Genomic DNA, 18,447 nt, shown 5'->3' on the forward strand with positions numbered 1-18,447 from the left:
CGAATCGTATCATTGATATCCTTTCACCTTGTATTTTAATTCCACTCCTGAACCTTTCTTTTATTTCCATCATTGCTTCCTCGATGTACAGATTGAAGAGTAGGGGCGAAAGGCTACAGACTTGTCTTACACCCTTCTTAATACGAGCACTTCGTTCTTGATCGTCCACTCTTATTATTCCCTCTTGGTTGTTGTACATATTGTATATGACGCGTCTCTCCCTATAGCTTACCCCTACTTTTTTCAGAGTCTCGAACAGCTTGCACCATTTTATATTGTCGAACGCTTTCTCCAGGTCGACAAATCCTATGAAAGTGTCTTGATTTTTCTTTAGCCTTGCTTCCATTATTAGCCGTAACGTCAGAATTGCCTCTCTCGTCCCTTTACTTTTCCTAAAGCCAAACTGATCGCCACCTAGCGCATTCTCAATTTTCTTTTCCATTCTTCTGTATATTATTCTTGTAAGCAGCTTCGATGCATGAGCTGTTAAGCTGATTGTGCGATAATTCTCGCACTTGTCAGCTCTTGCCGTCTTCGGAATTGTGTGGATGATGCTTTTCCGAAAGTCAGATGGTATATCGCCAGACTCATATATTCTACACACCAACGTGAATAGTCGTTTTATTGCCACTTCCCCCAATGATTTTAGAAATTCTGATGGAATGTTATCTATCCCTTCTGCCTTATTTGACCGTAAGTCCTCCAAAGCTCTTTTAAATTCCGATTCTAATACTGGATCCCCTGTCTCTTCTAAATCGACTCCTGTTTCTTCTTCTATCACATCAGACAAATCTTCACCCTCATAGAGGCTTTCAATGTATTCTTTCCACCTATCTGCTCTCTCCTCTGCATTTAACAGTGGAATTCCCGTTGCACTCTTAATGTTACCACCGTTGCCTTTAATGTCACCAAAGGTTGTTTTGACTTTCCTGTATGCTGAGTCTGTCCTTCCGACAATCATATCTTTTTCGATGTCTTCACATTTTTCCTGCAGCCATTTCGTCTTAGCTTCCCTGCACTTCCTATTTATTTCATTCCTCAGTGAGTTGTATTTCTGTATTCCTGATTTTCCCGGAACATGTTTGTACTTCCTCCTTTCATCAGTCAACTGAAGTATTTCTTTTGATACCCATGGTTTCTTCGCAGTTACCTTCTTTGTACCTATGTTTTCCTTCCCAACTTCTGTGATGGCCCTTTTAAGAGATGTCCATTCCTCTTCAACTGTACCGCCTACTGCGCTATTCCTTATTGCTGTATCTATGGCGTTAGAGAACTTCAAACGTATCTCGTCATTCCTTAGTACTTCCGTATCCCACTTCTTTGCGTATTGATCCTTCCCGACTAATGTCTTGAACTTCAGCCTACTCTTCATCACTACTATATTGTGATCTGAGTCTATTTCTGCTCCTGGGTACGCCTTACAATCCAGTATCTGATTTCGGAATCTCTGTCTGACCATGATGTAATCTAATTGAAATCTTCCCGTATTTCCCGGCCTTTTCCAAGTATACCTCCTCCTCTTGTGATTCTTGAACAGGGTATTCGTTATTACTAGCTGAAACTTGTTACAGAACTCAATTAGTCTTTCTCCTCTTTCATTCCTTGTCCCAAGCCCATATTCTCCTGTAACCTTTTCTTCTACTCCTTCCCCTACAACTGCATTCCAGTCGCCCATGACTATTAGATTTTCGTCCCCCTTTACATACTGCATTACCCTTTCAATATCCTCATACACTTTCTCTATCTGCTCATCTTCAGCTTGCGACATCGGCATGTACACCTGAACTATCGTTGTCGGTGTTGGTCTGCTGTTGATTCTGATTAGAACAACCCAGTCACTGAACTGTTCACAGTAACACATCCTCTGCCCTACCTTCCTATTCATAATGAATCCTACACCTGTTATACCATTTTCTGCTGCTGTTGATATTACCCGATACTCATCTGACCAGAAATCCTTGTCTTCCTTCCACTTCACTTCACTGACCCCTACTATATCTAGATTGAGCCTTTGCATTTCCCTTTTCAGATTTTCTAGTTTCCCTACCACGTTCAAGCTTCTGACATTCCACGCGCCGACTCGTAGAACGTTATCCTTTCGTTGATTATTCAGTCTTTTTCTCATGGTAACCTCCCCCTTGGCAGTCCCCTCCCGGAGATCCGAATTGGGGACTATTCCGGAATCTTTTGCCAATGGAGAGATCATCATGACACTTCTTCAATTACAGGCCACATGTCCTGTGGATACACGTTACGTGTCTTTAATGCAGTGGTTTCCATTGCCTTCTGCATCCTCATGTCGTTGATCATTGCTGATTCTTCCGCCTTTAGGGGCAATTTCCCACCCCTAGGACAAGAGAGTGCCCTGAACCTCTATCCGCTCCTCCGCCCTCTTTGACAAGGCCGTTGGCAGAATGAGGCTGACTTCTTATGCCGGAAGTCTTCGGCCGCCAATGCTGATTATTTATCAAAATTTAGGCAGCGGCAGTGATCGAACCAGGGACCAGAGACGTTTTGATTATGAATCAAAGGCGCTACCCCTTGTAGTTGGACCACTTTTTTCGCTTTGTGATAGATGGCGCTGTAATAATCACAAACGTATAAGTACGTGTTATCACGTAACATCCCACCAGTGCGGACGGTATTTGCTTCGTGATACATTACCCGTGTTAAAATTGACCGTTTACCAATTGCGGAAAAGGTCGATATCGTGTTGATGTATGGCTATTGTGATCAAAATGCCCAACGGACGAGTGCTATGTATGCTGTCCGGTATTCTGGACAACATGATCCAAGTGTCCGGACCGTTCGCCGGATAGTTACGTTATTTAAGAAAACAGGAAGTGTTCAGCCACATGTGAAACGTCAGCCACGACCTGCAACAAATGGTGATGCCCAAGTAGGTGTTTTAGCTGCTGACGCGGATAATCCGCTCATTAGTAGCAGAAAATTGCCCGAGAATAGGGAATCTCAAAAACGTCGGTGTTGAGAATGCTACATCAACATCGATTGCACCCGTACCATATTTCTATGCATCAGGAATTGCATGGCGACGACTTTGAACGTCGTGTACAGTTCTGCCACTGGGCTCAAGAGAAATTCTGGGATGATGACAGATTTTTTGCACGCGTTCTATTTAGCGACGAATCGTCATTCACCAAAAGCGGCAATGTAAACCGGCATAATATGCACTGCTGGGCAACGGAAAATCCACGATGGCTGCGACAAGTGGAACATCAGTGATATTGGCGGTTTAATGTATGGTGCGGCATTATGGGAGGAAGGATAATTGGCCCCCATTTTATCGATGGCAATCTAAATGGTGCAATGTATGCTAATTTCTACGTAATGTTCTACCGATGTTACTACAAGATGTTTCACGGCATGACAGAATCACGATGTACTTCCAACATGATGGATGTCCGACACATAGTTCGCGTAAGGTTGAAACGGTATTGAATAGCATATTTCATGACAGGTGGATTGGTCGTCGAAGCACCATACCATGGCTCGCACGTTCACCGGATCTGACGTCCCCGGATTTCTTTCTGCGGGAAAAGATTTTTGCTATCGTGATCCTCCGACAACGCCTGACAACATTTGTCAGCGCATTGTCAATGCATGTGCGAACCTTACGGAAGGTATTATGTCAAAGCGGAGGGGGATCAAAACAAAATGTCCAGACACTCTGTGACCAAAATGGTACTGAAACAGAGGATGACAGACTAAAGGCCTAAATACTAAATGTCTTTTTCCAAAGCTGTTTCACAGAGGAAGACTGCACTGTAGTTCCTTCTCTAGATTGTCGCACAGATGACAAAATGGTATATATCGAAATAGACGACAGAGGGATAGAGAAACAATTAAAATCGCTCAAAAGAGGAAAGGCCGCTGGACCTGAGAGGATACCAGTTCGATTTTACACAGAGTACGCGAAGGAACTTGCCCCCCTTCTTGCAGCGGTGTACCGTAGGTCTCTAGAAGAGCGTAGCGTTCCAAAGGATTGGAAAAGGGCACAGGCCATTTCCGTTTTCAAGAAGGGACGTCGAACGGATGTGCAGAACTATAGACCTATATCTCTAACGTCGATCAGTTGTAGAATTTTGGAACACGTATTGTGTTCGAGTATAATGACTTTTCTGGAGACTAGCAATCTACTCTGTAGGAATCAGCATGGGTTTCGAAAAAGACGGTCGTGTGAAACCCAGCTCGCGCTATTCGTCCACGAGACTCAGAGGGCCATAGACACGGGTTCACAGGTAGATGCCGTGTTTATTGACTTCCGCAAGGCGTTCGATACAGTTCCCCACAGTCGTTTGATGAACAAACTAAGAGCATATGGACTATCAGACCAATTGTGTGATTGAATTGAAGAGTTCCTAGATAACAGAACGCAGCATGCCATTCTTAATGGAGAGAAGTCTTCCGAAGTAAGAGTGATTTCAGGTGTGCCGCAGGGGAGTGTCATAGGACCGTTGCTATTCACAATATACATAAATGACCTTGTGGATGACATCGGAAGTTCACTGAGGCTTTTTGCAGATGACGCTGTGGTCTATCGAGAGGTTGTAACAATGGAAAATTGTACTGAAATGCAGGAGGATCTGCAGCGAGTTGACGCATGGTGCAGGGAATGGCAATTCAATCTCAATGTAGAAAATTGTAATGTGCTGCGAATACATAGAAAGATAGATCCCTTATCATTTAGCTACAAAATAGCAGGTCAGCAACTGGAAGCAGTTAATTCCATAAATTATCTGGGAGTACACATTAGGAGTGATTTAAAATGGAATGATCATATAAAGTTGATCGTCGGTAAAGCAGATGCCAGACTGAGATTCATTGGAAGAATCCTAAGGAAATGCAATCCGAATACAAAGGAAGTAGGTTACAGAACGCTTGTTCGCCCACTGCTTGATTACTGCTCAGCAGTGTGGGATCCGTACCAGATAGGGTTGATAGAAGAGATAGAGCGGATCCAACGGAGAGCAGCGCGCTTCGTTGCAGGATCATTTAGTAATCGCGAAAGCGTTACGGAGATGATAGATAAACTCCAGCGGAAGACTCTGCAGTAGAGACGCTCAGTAGCTCGGTACGGGCTTTTGTTAAAGTTTCGAGAACAAACCTTCACCGAAGAGTCAAGCAGTATTTTGCTCCCTCCTACGTATATCTCACGAAGAGACCATGAGGATAAAATCAGGGAGATTAGAGCCCACACAGAAGCATACCGACAATCCTTCTTTCCACGAGCAATACGAGACTGGAATAGAAGGGAGAACCGATAGAGGTACTCAGGGTACCCTCCGCCACACACCGTCAGGTGGCTTGCGGAGTATGGATGTAGATGTAGATGTAGAGGCGAACTACTCGCTGTTGGAGGAATGTCGTTAGACGTCTTGCCAAATGCATTGAGGTTGGCAGACATCATTTTGAGCATTTATTGCATTAATGTAGTATTTACAGGTAATAATGCTGTATCAGCATGCGTTCTCAGAAATGATAAGTTCACAAAGGTACATGTATCACATTGGAACACCCGAAATAAAATGTTTAAACGTACCTACGTTCTGTATCTTAATTTAAAAAACCTACCTGCTAGTAATTGTTCGTCTAAAATTGTGAGCCATATGTTTGTGACTATTACAGCACCAAAGCGAGAAAAGTGGTTCAAATAAACATTCATATTTCTTTACATACTACATGAATAAGTAATAAAAACGTGTGTTCCTATTTAAAAAAACGCAGTTGATATCCGTTTGACCTATGGCAGCGCCATCTAGCGGGCCAACCATAGCGTCATCTGGTTTTCCCTTTCAAGCTGGACAAGTTTCGTTCTTTGTAGTTGTTTCGTTTGACGCTTATTTCGTAAGATATTTGGCCCGGTCACGATCAATGGACCACCCTGTATATGAGGCATTCTCGTTTCAAAAAGTGGGAAGCTTCCAGTCCACAAAGTTGGTCTGTACGGCGAGACAGTCGTGCTACGAGTGAAGCCAAGCGTATATGTAAAGACATAGAAGAAAATGAGAAATAATGATAACTTTTCCAGTCGCTAGACAGAATATGATCGCGAAACCGAAGATGAATCTTAGAAATTTAGAATCATGAATGAAAGTAATGAGCCAGGAGTAATTTAGCATGCAGGCGGGACAGTGCGAAAAGGTTACCTCTGAGACATTGATGGTTTCTGTAATGCTGATTTCTCGCGATTCAATTTGCCTATTTGCCCCTTAAGCAAAAATGGTTTTGTTACTAGTATTCTATCGCGAATCTCTTGAGAAAAGCTGTATGTCGCAGTGCAGGGTTACTTCCAGTGTGGTGGAAACCAATAGGCGACAACTGCCGAATTGCTGCTAGACAGGGAGTGTTCCACTCCAAGAATGCAACGAACTGGGGCTGAGAGAGTTTCTCTCAGTAATTTTGTTTCCTCGGATGCGGAACTTCTGTGTGCTTTCTCCGATACAAAAAGGTTCCTGTAGCAGGCTTGACTGGGGGTGGCATTGCAGATGGTTACTATGGCAGTTCGGCCTGCGCAGCAAGCGTGTTAGTGGCCCTATGGTCGCGTCAGAAGTCAGCGTTTCTAAGCACCGCAGTTGCTTTGGATAGAATTTGAAAGTAACGGCCCCTGTAACTTCTGCAGATTTTCGCCATCTTGTGTATTTTATGAATTAAATGACAGGTGATCATGAAAATTCCTCTGCCCCCACCGTTGGATAGTCCACTGCTTAGGTAAGCTATCGGTGATTTAAATTGCCAGAGAAAAATTACTTTTATTGTATAAATAATCAGATTAAATTGATTGGATTTTTAATTCACTGATTTAGTAGCCCCCTACTATTGAAGTCGTAATTGCATAAGCAGTCGAAACTGTGTCCTTGTAAGGGGACAAGGATGCTATAAACGTCTCCGAAAAATTGTCTGAGCTACTACATACTCGACAGAGTAACAGTCGCACACCCTCTGCATCGAGGTAGGTCAGGACGGCAGGGGCAAAATACGGTCTTTTGTTATCTTGATGGAAGATAACGACAAAGAGACTGTCATCACTGGCCTAAGCACTTGAGAAATGTAACGTCTGCTCTCCAAATTACCGGCTATCGGAATCATAGTTGAAGGTGTTTCGTACCCAATGGCACGCCATGCGATCAAGATGGGTGATGGACCTGCAAGACTATTACAAATGCGTTCTCGGAACGTTCATTCTCTTCGTTGCTTCCACACAGGGGTACGACCATCGCCATACTGTACACAGATTCGGGATTCATCTGAAAAGATAACGAGGAGCTACTCGTGGGTCCAACGAGTTTGCGTAAATAACGTAGTCTACATCATAATTTCTGTAATTTTTTATTCACTTAATATAGCAGTTATTGATAGCAGTGAGATACCGACTGACGATGTATCTTTACCTAAAGAGTGTCTGGTTTGCTGCGGTGTTCATGCATGCTATGCGTCGTGGTGCATACATGGACGGGACAGACGCCAATGGATGCGTCCACGCTGCCGACATAACCAACACTGCGCCAGTCCCCTCTTGCATCCATCATCAAGTTATTGATGTACTGTTTTCTTGATTATATGAGTTTGAAATCTTTTCTGTGAGTAAGCGTTTACTAATTTGAAAATCATTGACGACACAACACCTCATCCCAAGTACAACACTTTTTACATTTTGAAATAAGTTTATCTTATTCTCCATAGTATAATGTACGTGCGTGGGACAAATAAGTTCGTTTCAGTATGTACGTGGCTTTGCATTTAACGTTTTCAGCGACGCAGGCGCCACTTTGCGACATTTTCGCATTAGATAATCATTCAGTACTGCAGTACTGGTGATCACAAGCAGACAGTTTCTGAGGCTTTCAGATAAGCGGGTACATTCACATACAATTTATTTTATTTACTTTATTTCACTGGCCGATACATACACTGTACGTGATATACTGCATATCTAGAATGTGTTATTTATACAGTTTTAATACACACATTACTGAGATGTCAGACGGATGCGTAATGCCCTCTTTTAGAACACGGTTATCGTTGGTCGCTGCACTGTACCGCGCACCTCACGTTACTGCTATGTCAAGGGAAGCTGCAAAAATGTTCAACGTTGTGCTCCAGCCGTCCATGTGGAGACTTGCCTTGCTGCAAACAAACCTAATTCCAGACTAACTGTACGTGACATGGCTGTTCCGTCCTGCACAGCCGAGCAAACAGTATGTCTCTTTTCTCGGGTGCTAGTTGCGTCCTGTCAGAGCGATCCTGCTTGGCTCTTAGGGTGACGCTCCCGAGCAAGTCGATTCCATATTCGCACGACAGTCGTGTGATTCCGTCCAACGCCAGCAACAATAGTGCAGATTGATAAATCACCGTCTCGATACGCCTCGAGCCGCTGTCGATATCCGGTCCATGCTGGCAGATGTTTCTCCTCCATGTACGAGGCATAAAATAATTTTCTCTCAAAACATCACCATTCAAATGCTTTAATAAACATAAAGCCTGCCGCCTAATACTTTCCTATATACAGCACGTAGACGGCGTTTCGTCTTGGTGTGGTTGAGCTGAAAGATTTGTCATTTGCATATCCAAGCGTACAGTACACGTCACGCCAATTTGACGTTTGTTTTCGGACACTTTCACGATTGTTGCAATTTTAATGGACAGTGATGTAGTCTATGACCACTTCTGTAACTGAGTGGTCAGTGCGGCTGTCTGCCATTTGGAGGAACTGGTTTCGACTCCCGGTAATGACAGTTTTTTATCTTGGTGGAAGGACTGGCACTCAGCCCCTTCATGCTGACTGAGGAGCTTCTTGACCGCATGGCAGCGGCTAGAGATCACGTAAAAATTCGGGCGTGAGAGAGGAGTGCTGACCCCACGCTGCTCCATGCCGCATCCAATGGCGCCATTGACGGAGCATGACACGACGATTGATCGGACCGCCATGGTCAGTGGATGAAGTTGACGTTTACGGTTTGATGTATGCTATTGGATAGAGGCCCATCCCTTATGAAATAGCTGGTGATATCATATGTGAAAGCACAACTCATTACTGAACCACATGTATCTCCAACTAGTGTGAAGCAGTTTATTGATACCTGTGTGAAGGTAGTCAACGAGTTCGGAGCTAATATCTCGCTATAGTGACGTGTAGATTTTTGTAAGCAACTGAGATAAACATAGGTGAGGAATCTCCTCTGGGCGAATGGGGCAATGTTAACTGCGAACAGAACCTCCAAGGACGCAACGCCAGCCAACTTGAACGCATACAGATAATAATTAACTACTTGAAAGAGACTGTAATTGAGCGCCTTTATAGAATTTTATACTTAACCCGTTAGCGCCCATTGTCGTCGATTGAGGTCGGTCGGTTGTTCGTTTATTATTACAATGTAAGCTGCTTCAAACAGCAACGGGCTTTTGTTGTGATAAAGTGAGGTTTACTTCAACAATGGGCATTGTTTTTATCTCTCTGCTGCAGTTATTCACCTCAAGAATCTGAAGAATAATTGAATATTTTTGCAGACATTGATGGTTTTTCCATTTTTATTACTATGGCTGTGTCTAAGGTAAGTCCACTGTCATTTTCTGGCTGCTGCATAATGTAATACTGTAGTAAGTTTGATATTAGTGAAGGTCAAATACTTTATTTCATTTTGTGTTCCTGTCTTCATTAGAGGACACTTGCCACTTCCGTGGTAAATGCTATATTTTTCAGTCTTTTCAGATTTCTGAAAGGTATGCATGGAAGTGTAAAAATAAAAAACATTTTCAGCTGTACCTGATAAAATTCGTTTATTTGTTGAGCTCTTGATCTTTACTACTTATCATAAATTGTCCAGTGAAAGAGATTATTGGTCAAAGGATGACGATCTCGATGTCCAAATAGTGATAGATTCAATGAGTCATAACAGTTATTTGGAAATGAATTCTGCATTTGCCTGCATTTCAATGATAACAGAAAGCCCAATCAAAAAAATTGACAAACCTTTCAAAATAAAACCATTAACACAGGCTCTGATACAACATTATCAAAGATGGGGAGAATTTCAGGGAAATCTATCAGTTGATGAAATGATTGTGCATACTACGGACATCATTATATAAAGTAGTTTACCAGATCAAGCCCATCAGCTTTGGATATAATCTACAACCTTATGTGGTACTGATGACTACTGTTAAAACTTCTTACTATATTGTGCGAAGGACCAGGTGGGTGACAATGCGAATCTGCTACTGGGTTCCAAAGAAGTTTTGAAAATGTTGTCCATTATTGATTAGCTGAATAGTTACAAAGCATTTAAAAGCACTAATTTACTACTCGTGACCTGCTCGCCCGACTGTAAGAGCTAGGATTCCGTTCAAGTGGAACCATAGGAGAAAAGAGAACAAGAAAGTGCCCCGCATCAGGAGATAATGTAATGAAAAAGAAAAGAAGTTGATAGTTAGAGTTCAAATTTGATAAAGACAAAAAAAATTTTTGTCACAGTATGATAAGATAACAAGCTTCTTGCACTAGCAACTAATTTTGATACAGTGCTGCCTACCACCAAAGCCCAAAGTTGGAATTCATCCCAGAAAGGAAAACTCCGGAACCACATTTACTAGACACATTCAAGAATTTCATGGGAGGCGGCGATCTTCACGATTGTCTAATAGAGAAACGTACAATTGCTGTAGGTGGTAAAAAGTGGTACTGGTGCCTTTTTACAAGGATGGTAGACACGACTGTTGCAAATGCATATCTGGTTTTCAAGAGGTGCCATGCAGACATTTCTGTTTCAGTGGAAGCATTCACAAGACGGATTGCCAGAACATACGTGAAGAAAGGTCTTGAAATCAGGTCAACTAACGAAAGGCAACCAAAACTATCTCTCATGACTAATGTACCAGACATACGATATGACCAGAAACCGCACGTCATTCAGATATGCGAAAAGCAAGGAGGTGCCAGTTTGAGAAAGCGTAGAAATATCGTAGAAAGTGTGACTCTACGCTCTGTATGGCATGCTTACCCAAATATCATATTAAGCCTTAAGTAAAATTAGGTTTTGGGAAGTCTTGAGGTTAACACATTTGTAAATGTGAGTTATTGTAAAGTAAATAACAATTATTAAATAATAATTGTTATGAGTTTAATATTATCCATTTCCTTATCATTGTCATTTCCCTAGTACGCAGTGTGAGGATGAAGCAACTGCCAAGCGTTCAGCGTCGTCAAATGAGTATATCCCAATTTCTTTTTGTGCATTAGTGCGAATCAGCAGAGTTACGAGATTAATCTGACTTTCCCAAAAATGACAGGTACTGCAGTTGATGTACAACTGCTAGAGAGCTAATTAGCCATGTCCAGACTGTAGTACAGCTACAAAGAGAAAATATTTATTCCGTCGCGTAGTCGTGTTCCTACCAGAAAACTACACATCAGAAAATGACAGTACTGAACCACATCACAGGATAGGAAACGTACAAGACCTTTAATTAACGAGCGCCAGATATTAATACAATCAAAAATAAGCGAGCCTTTGTTCCTTATACAGTAGCGAAAAAATTATGAACTGGGCCTCCTATATCTCCTCTCACAACGTTGAAAGAGTTTCTTGCCGAAGAATCCTATGAACTTTGATCGGACGTCATTATGGATTTAAAGGATTTATACACGTCTTCAAAAGAATACAGCCTGTTATGAATGCTAAAGCTGGTCACTAATTTCATTATACACTCCTGGAAATGGAAAAAAGAACACATTGACACCAGTGTGTCAGACCCACCATACTTGCTCCGGACACTGCGAGAGGACTGTACAAGCAATGATCACACGCACGGCACAGCGGACACACCAGGAACCGCTGTGTTGGCCGTCGAATGGCGCTAGCTGCGCAGCATTTGTGCACCGCCGCCGTCAGTGTCAGCCAGTTTGCCGTGGCATACGGAGCTCCATCGCAGTCTTTAACACTGGTAGCATGCCGCGACAGCGTGGACGTGAACCGTATGTGCAGTTGACGGACTTTGAGCGAGGGCGTATAGTGGGCATGCGGGAGGCCGGGTGGACGTACCGCCGAATTGCTCAACACGTGGGGCGTGAGGTCTCCACAGTACATCGATGTTGTCGCCAGTGGTCGGCGGAAGGTGCACGTGCCCGTCGACCTGGGACCGGACCGCAGCGACGCACGGATGCACGCCAAGACCGTAGGATCCTACGCAGTGCCGTAGGGGACCGCACCGCCACTTCCCAGCAAATTAGGGACACTGTTGCTCCTGGGGTATCGGCGAGGACCATTCGCAACCGTCTCCATGAAGCTGGGCTACGGTCCCGCACACCGTTAGGCCGTCGTCCGCTCACGCCCCAACATCGTGCAGCCCGCCTCCAGTGGTGTCGCGACAGGCGTGAATGGAGGGACGAATGGAGACGTGTCGTCTTCAGCGATGAGAGTCGCTTCTGCCTTGGTGCCAATGATGGTCGTATGCGTGTTTGGCGCCGTGCAGGTGAGCGCCACAATCAGGACTGCATACGACCGAGGCACACAGGGCCAACACCCGGCATCATGGTGTGGGGAGCGATCTCCTACACTGGCCGTACACCACTGGTGATCGTCGAGGGGACACTGAATAGTGCACGGTACATCCAAACCGTCATCGAACCCATCGTTCTACAATTCCTAGACCGGCAAGGGAACTTGCTGTTCCAACAGGACAATGCACGTCCGCATGCATCCCGTGCCACCCAACGTGCTCTAGAAGGTGTAAGTCAACTACCCTGGCCAGCAAGATCTCCGGATCTGTCCCCCATTGAGCATGTTTGGGACTGGATGAAGCGTCGTCTCACGCGGTCTGCACGTCCAGCACGAACGCTGGTCCAACTGAGGCGCCAGGTGGAAATGGCATGGCAAGCCGTTCCACAGGACTACATCCAGCATCTGTACGATCGTCTCCATGGGAGAATAGCAGCCTGCATTGCTGCGAAAGGTGGATATACACTGTACTAGTGCCGACATTGTGCATGCTCTGTTGCCTGTGTCTATGTGCCTGTGGTTCTGTCAGTGTGATCATGTGATGTATCTGACCCCAGGAATGTGTCAATAAAGTTTCCCCTTCCTGGGACAATGAATTCACGGTGTTCTTATTTCAATTTCCAGGAGTGTATGAGTGCACGCAGCATGTTATTCAGACAAGATAAATTGCCGTCTTTAGACGTAGGCGGGGTGCGTTACTACCGAGCAAGACTTTTATATTTTGGATTTTTATATGGATGCATGCCATGGTATCAGTAAACAACTTTCCCTTTCGTGCAATTCCCTGAAGCTGGCCCCGCTGTTACGATGGATCCGCACGAAGCGTTCTGTGATAAACGTTATCTCACGCTACAGTGACTAATAATGCAATATTATAGCCCATAAATTTTACGTGAGGACTAAAGCAGCAATAAAACACCAGAATATTCTTGATCAGTGTACTGTTCCAGCCATGTCATCGTTTGTCATAAGACAAAAACTTGATATCGGATGAAAACATAAAAGAAACATGAAGAAATACGTTAAATTTCCTCTTGTACTTTTTAAGATTGGTGACTAGTAGTAGGTAGCAGGGAAGTTTATCATTTTTTATCAAACATAATGAAAAAACAGATGTAGTCGTCTATAGGTGAATGGTGATCTTTAATGCGACTCTAAATTAAGATCAGATGGTTGACGCTGAAAGAAAAGTGGTTTCTGGATGACCGAATAAAGTGAAAGAAGAAACAATTAGCTGATGCTAATTGAAAAGTAACATCCAAGCCAGGATTGAGAATTTACAAGCCTGTTAATACTGTGTAAATTGATATCGTAGATTCAATGTGAGCAAAAAATTGACGTTTGTTTCAGCCTTCCTAGAGCAGAGCAACACTTCAGAAACAACAGAGGCCAGATTTTTAGGGTATTCGTAGGATCAGACAACGGTTTGGAAATTTTGATGTATGCTGCACAGTGTTATGAGAAGGAGTATACAGTACGGCACATGGCGCATGGGAACAGAAGAAAACATTACAGATCTTTTAGGGCCGCTGACTCAATAGAGAAACACGAAACCGAGGTCAACGACCTTCTCAACCTCTGCTGCCGCAGTGCTGCGTGCTCTGATGAAGTGAGAGATTAAACGGGGACAGCGCTGCCCTAACTGCGAACTGTGGCGTAGGAAAGCGATACTTTGCAGACTTTACTGTTCGTGCTGGTGACAGCGTGCAGTTTCTTTGGATTAAAGACTCACCTACATTTTCAATTGTAAATGTGTTAGTTTTTGTAGTTCTTAAACAAACTGCCCCAAAATTCATTAGATTTATTATTGATGTTAAAGACTTACAAGAATTTTCATTGTCACTAGATTTCAAACGGGACTTTAGCGACGCCTTTAAAGTAAAAAGAATCACGACAAACTGCCCCCGTTCAAACGCTACATTTCTGTATTCTGGTGTAAGTTTGTTGGAGGCGTTGTTGTGCAGCCTCCTTCCTATCTGGGAATGGTTCAACGAATGAGCCGGCCGGAGTGGCCGAGCGGTTAAAGGCGCTACAGTCTGGAACCGCATGACCGCTACGGTCACAGGTTCGAATCCTGCCTCGGGCATGGATGTGTGTGATGTCCTTAGGTTAGTTAGGTTTAAGTAGTTCTAAGTTCTAGGGGACTTATGACCACAGCAGTTGAGTCCCATAGTGCTCAGAGCCATTTGAACCATTTTTCAACGAATGATATAACAGGAGCAAATACAGGTTAACGTAGGACATAGAAATACCATAAGTTTGCATATTTCTATATAAAGATATATTCATCTGTTACGACAGTTTCTTTTATTTGTATTAACTTTTTGGCGTAAGAAAACGAAATTAAAAGAAAGAATTATATAAATCAGCCGTATGGTGGATGAGAACAGCAGTACGGATTGTTTTTAAACGGGACTAAAAGGAAGCGTGCAGTGCAAGAGAAGAGTGCCTTGGGAGAAAATTGCAGCTGGCTAAGGCAAGAGGCAAATGTCATGATATTCCACGGCGATACAATGAACAAAACAGAAGAAATTGCATGGCGTTGTTGGCTAGGACACACCGAGCAGTAGGTGCAGCTGTCTAATCTTCATCGCAGAGTGTTGAATTGCGTCTCAAGTGTGCCTGTTGTGTGAGGATGACAAGAATGGATGGGGGTATGACATGGTGTCAGTTAAGTTGTTGTACAAGGATGAAATGTGACCATCAACAGTCTTGGGTCTTACACCATGCGCAGAGGTTTGAAACTTGATCCAGAACATTAGCGCAAATCTAGTTATTAGAAACTTTACGTCTTGACCCCTCCTCGTAACAATAGACAAATACAGGGTGTTTTCAAGTAGGTACGACACTAGCGCATGCCCGCAGTTGGTACTGGATGTGCACCGGCTGGTTTTTCGGCAGCTGCCGCAATACACAATGCTATGTAAACAAAATGCATTGCGACTCAGTTAATTTTGTCTTCATATACAGCACGCGTTCTCTAAATGATGCCTCACTATCGCAAAGCGTCCAGGCACACTGTCAAACCCTCGTCGAATTTCAGCTGCCGATATGCTTGGAGTCACAAGCCGAATCCTATCTCCTAACTGCTAAAGTTGTTTTACATTGCTTTATTATAGGAATCATATGGATTTAGATTTGTGGAAGGATGGGGCCAGTCCATTGTCGTATCATCAACAGCTCCTCGGAATACTGTCGTATGTACGTAGGTGGTGGTAAATTGTAAATTTGTGGTAAGATGTTGTGGGACTAAATTGCTGAGGTCATCGGTCCCTAAGGTTACACGCTACTTAATCTAACTTAAAGTAACTTACGCTATGGACAACACACACACCCATGCCCGAGGGAGGACTCGAACCTCCGACGGGGGCAGCCGCGCGGACCCTGACAAGACGCCGCAGACCGCACGGCTACCCAACGCGGCTGTACGTAGGTGGTGTATGCGCTTAGTTTCCTGCATAAAACAACCGTGGGTCCCCTCGATGTTGGTAAAAGGTTGCAATATATGGTTCATATAAATACGAGAAATTATAGTTTCGAAGATAGGTCGAATAAGTAGAGTTGCGCTAATTGAACACCGCACTCCATAGTTTTCCACATCATGCAAACCTTTTTGATGTAACTGATAAGGACTTTGAAAAGTTTAGCGTGGACTGTTGTGCAGGCTGATGTAACCCGATAAATTTACATCTACATCTATACTTCGCAAGCCAGCTTATGGTCGGTTCTAGGCGCTCAGTCCGGAACCGCGGGACTGCTACGGTCGCAGGTTCGAATCCTGCCTCGGGCATGGATGTGTGTGATGTCCTTAGATTAGTTAGGTTTAAGTAGTTCTAAGTTCTAGTGGACTGATGACCACAGATGTTAAGTCCCATAGTGCTCAGAGCCATTTGAACCGTTTGAACCAACTTAAGGTCTGCAGCGGAGAGTACTTTGTGTACCATTGCCGAACAACGTTTCCTGTTCCAGTTGCGAATAGTTCGTTGGAAAGCTTCCGCGTGAGATCGAATCTCTGTAATTTTATTTTCGTGGCCCCTTCGCGAGATACATGTAGGATCGTACGCTCTCGGAACTTTAACAATAATCTACATCATGATGCACAACGCCACTACTGCAGCGTCTACCACTGGAGTTGATAGATCATCTCTGCGACGTTGTCGTGCCTACTAAATGTGAACCAGTAACGAAACGCACCGCTCTTCTTTGGATCTTCTCTCATTCCTCTGTCAGTGATATCTGGTACGGATCCCAGACTGACGAGGAATATTCAAGCATTGGTGGCACAAGTGTTTTGTAAGCCACTTTCTTTGTTGATGGACTTCATTTCCTCAGGATTCTTCCCGTGAATCTCTGTCTGGCATCTGCCTTACTCGTGATTAATTTTATGTGGTCGTTCCATTTCAAATCGCTTCTCACGCATAATCATAGGTATTTTATGGAAGGTCGTTAATATATATCCCGAAAAGTAATAGTCCAATGACACTCCCCTATGGAACACCGGAAGTTATAAAACTTCCTGGCAGATTAAAACTGTGTGCCCGACCGAGACTCGAACTCGGGACCTTTGCCTTTCGCGGGCAAGCGCTCTACCATCTGAGCTACCGAAGCACGACTCACGCCCGGTACTCACAGCTTTACTTCTGCCAGTACCTCGTCTCCTACCTTCCAAACTTTACAGAAGCTCTCCTGCGAACCTTGCAGAACTAGCACTCCTGAAAGATAGGATATTGCGGAGACATGGCTTAGCCACAGCCTGGGGGATGTTTCCAGAATGAGATTTTCACTCTGCAGCGGAGTGTGCGCTGATATGAAACTTCCTGGCAGATTAAAACTGTGTGCCCGACCGAGACTCGAACTCGGGACCTTTGCCTTTCGCGGGCAAGCGCTCTACCATCTGAGCTACCGAAGCACGACTCACGCCCGCTACTCACAGCTTTACTTCTGCCAGTACCTCGTCTCCTACCTTCCAAACTTTACAGAAGCTCTCCTGCAAACCTTGCAGAACTAGCACTCCTGAAAGAAAGGATATTGCAGAGACATGGCTTAGCCACAGCCTGGGGGATGTTTCCAGAATGAGATTTTCACTCTGCAGTGGAGTGTGCGCTGATATGAAACTTCCTGGCAGATTAAAACTGTGTGCCCGACCGAGACTCGAACTCGGGACCTTTGCCTTTCGCGGGCAAGCGCTCTACCATCTGAGCTACCGAAGCACGACTCACGCCCGGTACTCACAGCTTTACTTCTGCCAGTACCTCGTCTCCTACCTTCCAAACTTTACAGAAGCTCTCCTGCGAACCTTGCAGAACTAGCACTCCTGAAAGAAAGGATATTGCGGAGACATGGCTTAGCCACAGCCTGGGGGATGTTTCCAGAATGAGATTTTCACTCTGCAGCGGAGTGTGCGCTGATATGAAACTTCCTGGCAGATTAAAACTGTGTGCCCGACCGAGACTCGAACTCGGGACCTTTGCCTTTCGCAGGCAAGCGCTCTACCATCTGAGCTACCGAAGCACGACTCACGCCCGGTACTCACAGCTTTACTTCTGCCAGTACCTCGTCTCCTACCTTCCAAACTTTACAGAAGCTCTCCTGCGAACCTTGCAGAACTAGCACTCCTGAAAGAAAGGATATTGCGGAGACATGGCTTAGCCACAGCCTGGGGGATGTTTCCAGAATGAGATTTTCACTCTGCAGCGGAGTGTGCGCTGATATGAAACTTCCTGGCAGATTAAAACTGTGTGCCCGACCGAGACTCGAACTCGGGACCTTTGCCTTTCGCGGGCAAGCGCTCTACCATCTGAGCTACCGAAGCACGACTCACGCCCGGTACTCACAGCTTTACATCTGCCAGTACCTCGTCTCCTACCTTCCAAACTTTACAGAAGCTCTCCTGCGAACCTTGCAGAACTAGCACTCCTGAAAGAAAGGATATTGC

The 18,447-nt window shown here is 44.4% G+C and overlaps 1 protein-coding gene across 2 annotated transcripts in view; it reads right to left on the reverse strand.

Moving 5' to 3' along the window:
* The window catches only part of LOC126162529 (sodium-dependent nutrient amino acid transporter 1-like), a 222,386-nt gene that overhangs the window by 66,989 nt on the left and 136,950 nt on the right, over positions 1 to 18,447 (reverse strand). The gene's annotated exons all lie outside the window — the stretch shown is intronic.

This window comes from Schistocerca cancellata, chromosome 2, assembly GCF_023864275.1.
Source record: "Schistocerca cancellata isolate TAMUIC-IGC-003103 chromosome 2, iqSchCanc2.1, whole genome shotgun sequence".
Lineage (NCBI taxonomy): Eukaryota > Metazoa > Arthropoda > Insecta > Orthoptera > Acrididae > Schistocerca > Schistocerca cancellata.